Source organism: Carassius gibelio, chromosome A8, assembly GCF_023724105.1.
Source record: "Carassius gibelio isolate Cgi1373 ecotype wild population from Czech Republic chromosome A8, carGib1.2-hapl.c, whole genome shotgun sequence".
NCBI classification, from domain to species: Eukaryota; Metazoa; Chordata; class Actinopteri; order Cypriniformes; family Cyprinidae; genus Carassius; species Carassius gibelio.
In genome coordinates, this window is record NC_068378.1 from 26297966 (window position 1) to 26303743 (window position 5778).

Here is a 5778-nt window from a genome sequence, read left to right on the forward strand (position 1 = left end):
AAAATAAATCATTAAGATCCCAAACTCTGACCAGTGTGTGTGTGTGTGTGTGTGTGTGTGTAGCACAATAATCCCCACAATAATAAAGATGTTAAATACTCATCTGAGGAGGAAAAAATGTTGCATCATAATGAAAGGATGAGTGACGTACACTTTTCTGTAAACTGAGCCAAACATTTTTTCACTGATTTAGGGTAGAGTAAGAATATTTACTGTATTGCGCAAGTTAGTTCATACTTAGATATAATTTTATATGCAATATAACATTTTCTTTTCATCATCATCTTTAAGAGTTCATGATAATTTCTGTTCAACTTTATTTCTCGGTTGATAAATCAATCCACAATTCATAAAACACAAAACATGCAACTGAGGTACAAGAAGTATTGACATCCAAAAGTCATTGAAATCATTTAAAAATCAAATCGACAGGTTAAAAAAAAGCCTCAGGTCAAACATTCATTTATCACCAATGTACTGTTTGACAAAAACTTCCTGCTCCGATGTCCAGATCTGAATTTTAAAAAATTACAAACAGGCTCCGAAATGCCGAACTGAATCAACGGAGTCGCGAACACGCTCCGGAAGTGGCGAACTGAATCAAAGGAGTCGCGAACACACTCCGGAAGTGCCGAACTGAATCAACCGAGTCGCGAACACGCTGTGCCGGACTGAATCAACGGAGTCGCGAAAACGGTCCGAAGTGCCGAACTGAATCAACCGAGTCGCGAACCTGCTCCGAAGCGCCGATATGAATCAACCGAGTCGTGAACAGGCTCCGAAGTGCCGAACTGAATCAACCGAGCCGCGAAAACGCTCCGAAGCGCCGATCTGAATCAACCGAGTCGCGAACAGGCTCCGAAGTGCCGAACTGAATCAACCGGGTCGCGAACAGGCTCCGATGCGCCGAACTGAATCAACAGAGTCACGAACAGGCTCCGAAGTGCGGATCTGAGTCAACCAGGCTCCGAAGTGCGGATCTGAATCAAAACAATCAACAATACATCCTAAAAGAGTTCTATTTTTTTTTTAGAAAGAAAGAAAACATTTTACTGACCCCAAACTTTTGAAATCTAGTGTTTATTGTTAGAAAAGACTTCTATTTTAAATAAATGCTCTTCTTTTTAATTTTTCATTCATCAAAGAATGCTGAAAGTAGTATCACATTTCAGAAGCACAACTCTGATAATAAATCATCATATTAGAATGATTTCTAAAGATCGTGTGACACTGAAGACTGGAGGAATGATGCTGAAAATCACAGAAATAAAATAGATTTTAATGTAGGCCTATATTAAAATAGAAAAATGTTGTTTTACTCAATAATAATATTTAACTTTTCCCCCTGTATTTTTGATCAAATAAATGCAGTTTTGATGAGTATACTCATGTAAAAAAAAAAAAAAAAAAAAAAGAAACATGAAAAAAATCATTCTGATCCCAAACTGTGTGTGTGTGTGTGTGTGTGTTTGTGTGCATAGCACTTACACACTAATCCCCACAATAATAAAGATGTTAAATACTCATCTGAGGAGGAAATAATGTTGCATCATAATGAAAAGATGTGTAACATACACTTTTCTGTAAACTGAGCCAAAAAATTTTTCACTGATTTAGGGTAGAGTAAGAATATTTACTGTATTGCGCAAGTTAGTTCATACTTTGATATCATTTTATATGCAATATTAACTTTTCTTTTTATCATCATCTTTAAGAGTTCATGATTATTTCTGTTCAACTTTATTTCTCAGTTGATAAATCCATCTACAATTCATAAAACACAACACATGCAACTGAGGTACAAGAAGTATTGACACCAAATGTCATTGAAATCATTTAAAAATCAAATCGACAGGTAAAAAAAAGGCCTCAGGTCCAAATATTCATTTATCACGAACGAACAGTTTGACAAAAACTTCCAGCTCTGATGTCCAGATCTGAATTAAAGAAAAATAAAATAAAAAATAAAAAATCACAAACAGGCTCCGAAGTGCCGATCTGAATCAACCGAGTCGCGAACATGCTCCGAAGTGCGGATCTGAATCAACCGAGTCGCGAACAGGCTCCGAGGTGCCGAACTGAATCAACCGAGTCGCGAACAGGCTCCGAAGCGCCGATCTGAATCAACCGAGTCGCGAACAGGCTCCGAAGCGCCGATCTGAATCATCCGAGTCGCGAACAGGCTCCGAAGTGCTGAAGTGAATCAGAGTCGCGAACAGGCTCTGAAGTGCCGATCTGAATCAAAACAATCAACAATACATCCTAAAAGAGTTCTATTTTTTTTAGAAAGAAAAAATAAATTTTACTGACCACAAACTTTTGAACTCTAGTGTTTATTGTTAGAAAAAGCTTATATTTTAAATAAATGCTCTTCTTTTTAACTTTTCATTCATCAAAGAATGCTGAAAGAATTATCACAGTTCAGCAGCAAAACTCTGATAACAAATCATCATATTAGAATGATTTCTGAAGATCATGTGACACTGAAGACTGGAGGAATGATGCTGAAAATCACAGTAATAAAATAGATTTTAATGTATATTAAAATAGAAAAATGTTGTTTTACTCTATAATAATATTTAACTTTTCCCCCTGTATTTTTGATCAAATAAATGCAGTTTTGATGAGTATACTCCTGTAAAAAAAAAAAAAAAAAACATGAAAAAATCATTCTGATCCCAAACTCTGTGTGTGTGTGTGCGTGTGTGTGTTTTTGTGCATAGCACTTACACAGTAATCCCCACAATAATAAAGATGTTAAATACTCATCTGAGGAGGAAATAATGTTGCATCATAATGAAAAGATGTGTAACATACACTTTTCTGTAAACTGAGCCAAAAAAAATTTCACTGATTTAGGGTAGAGTAAGAATATTTACTGTATTGCGCAAGTTAGTTCATACTTTTATATCATTTTATATGCAATATTAACTTTTCTTTTCATCATCATCTTTAAGAGTTCATGATTATTTCTGTTCAACTTTATTTCTCAGTTGATAAATCCATCTACAATTCATAAAACACAACACATGCAACTGAGGTACAAGAAGTATTGACATCCAAATGTCATTGAAATCATTTAAAAATCAAATCGACAGGTAAAAAAAAAAGCCTCAGGTCAAATATTCATTTATCACCAATAAACTGTTTGACAAAAACTTCCTGCTCCGATGTCCAGATCTGAATTTTAAAAACTTACAAACAGAATCCGAAGTCCCGATCTGAATCAACCGAGTCGCGAACAGGCTCCGAAATGCCGAACTGAATCAACCGAGTCGCGAACATGCTCCGAAATGCCGAACTGAATCAACGGAGTCGCGAACAGGCTCCGAAGTGCCGAACTGAATCAAATGAGTCGCAAAAACACTCCGAAGTGCCGAACTGAATCAACCGAGTCGCGAACAGGCTCCGAAGTGCCGATCTGAATCAACCGAGTCACGAACAGGCTCCGAAGTGCCGATCTGAATCAACCGAGTCGCGAACAGGCTCCGATCTGCCGAACTGAATCAACAGAGTCGCGAAAAGGCTCCGAAGTGCGGATCTGAATCAACCGAGTCGCGAACAGGCTCCGAAGTGCCGAACTGAATCAACCGAGTCGCGAACAGGCTCCGAAGCGCCGATCTGAATCAACCGAGTCGCGAACAGGCTCCGAAGCGCCGATCTGAATCAACAGAGTCGCGAACAATCTCCGAAGTGCGGATCTGAATCAACAGAGTCGCGAATAGGCTCCAAAGTGCGGATATGAATCAACGTACTAGCGAACAGGCTCTGAAGTGCCGATCTGAATCAAAACAATCAACAATACATCCTAAAAGAGTTCTATTTTTTTTTAGAAAGAAAAAATAAATTTTATTGACCACAAACTTTTGAACTCGTGTTTATTGTTAGAAAAAGCTTATATTTTAAATAAATGCTCTTCTTTTTAACTTTTCATTCATCAAAGAATGCTGAAAGAATTATCACAGTTCAGCAGCACAACTCTGAAACAAATCATCATATTAGAATGATTTCTGAAGATCATGTGACACTGAAGACTGGAGGAATGATGCTGAAAATCACAGTAATAAAATAGATTTTAATGTATATTAAAATAGAAAAATGTTGTTTTACTCTATAATAATATTTAACTTTTCCCCCTGTATTTTTGATCAAATAAATGCAGTTTTGATGAGTATACTCCTGTAAAAAAAAAAAAAAAAAAAAGAGGCTCCGAAATGCCGAACTGAATCAACGGAGTCGCGAACATGTTTCAACATGCCGAACTGAATCAACGGAGTCGCGAACATGCTCCAACATGCCGAACTGAATCAACGGAGTCGCGAACAGGCTCCAACATGCCGAACTGAATCAACGGAGTCGCGAACAAGCTCCGAAGTGCCGACCTGAATCAACGGAGTCGCAAAAACACTCCGAAGTGCCGATCTGAATCAACCGAGTCGCGGACAGGCTCCGAAGTGCATAACTGAATCAACCAAATCGCGAACAGGCTCCGAAGCGCCGATCTGAATCAACCGAGTCGCGAACAGGCTCCGAAATGCCGAACTGAATCAACCGAGTCTCGAACAGGCTCCGAAGTGCCAAACTGAATCAACGGAGTCGCGAACACGCTCCAACGTGCCGATCTGAATCAAAAGAGTCGCGAACATGCTCCGAAGTGCCGATATGAATCAAAACAATCAACAAAACATCCTAAAAGAGTTCTATTTTTTTTTTTTTTTTTGGAAAGAAAGAATACATTTTACTGACCACAAACTTTTGAACTCTAGTTTTTATTGTTAGAAAAGACTTCTATTTTAAATAAATTCTCTTCTTTTTAACTTTTAATTCATCAAAGAATCCTGAAAGAATATCACAGTTTCAGCAGCACAACTCTGATAATAATTCATCATATTATTCTGATTTCTGAAGATCATGTGACACTGAAAACTGGAGTAATGATGCTGAAAATCACAGAAATAAAATAGATTTTAATGTATATTTAAATAGAAAAATGTTGTTTTACTTCATAATAATATTTCACTTTTTTCCCCCTTTACTTTTGATCAAATAAATCAAGTCAAGTCTGCTTTATTGTCAATTTCCGCATGTACAGTACATACATACAGGGAATCGGAATTGTGTTACACTCAGACCCCGGTGCACAAAGCTAACATTAACATTGAAGCCTAACATACACTTTTCTGTAAACTGAGCCAAAAAATTTTCACTGATTTAGGGTAGAATAAGAATATTTACTGTATTGGGCAAGTTAGTTCATACTTAGATATCATTTTATATGCAATATTACCTTTTCTTTTTATCATCATCTTTAAGAGTTCATGATTATTTCTGTTCAACTTTATTTCTCAGTTGATAAATACATCCACAATTCATAAAACACAACACATGCAACTGAGGTACAAGAAGTGTTGACTTCCAAAAGTCATTGAAATCATTTAAAAATCAAATCGACAGGTTAAAAAAAGGCCTCAGGTCCAAATATTCATTTATCACCAAAGAACTGTTTGACAAAAACTTCCAGCTCTGATGTCCAGATCTGAATTACAAAAAAAAAAAAAAAAAAAAAAAAAAAAAAAATCACAAACAGGCTCCGAAGTGCCGAACTGAATCAACAGAGTCGCGAACAGGCTCCGAAATGCCGAACTGAATCAACAGAGTCGCGAAAAGGCTCCGAAGTGCGGATCTGAATCAACCGAGTCGCGAACAGGCTCCGAAGTGCCGAACTGAATCAGAGTCGCGAACAGGCTCCGAAGTGCCGAACTGAATCAACCGAGTCGC

General features: G+C 37.4%; 1 long non-coding RNA gene across 1 annotated transcript; it reads left to right on the forward strand.

Moving 5' to 3' along the window:
• Positions 1-443: 443 nt before the first annotated feature.
• On the forward strand, positions 444-5526 carry LOC128019038 (uncharacterized). Its single transcript, XR_008185044.1, has 3 exons — positions 444-863; positions 2071-3098; positions 5455-5526. It is a non-coding gene; the product is annotated as an uncharacterized LOC128019038 (long non-coding RNA).
• The last annotated feature ends 252 nt before the right edge of the window (positions 5527-5778 follow it).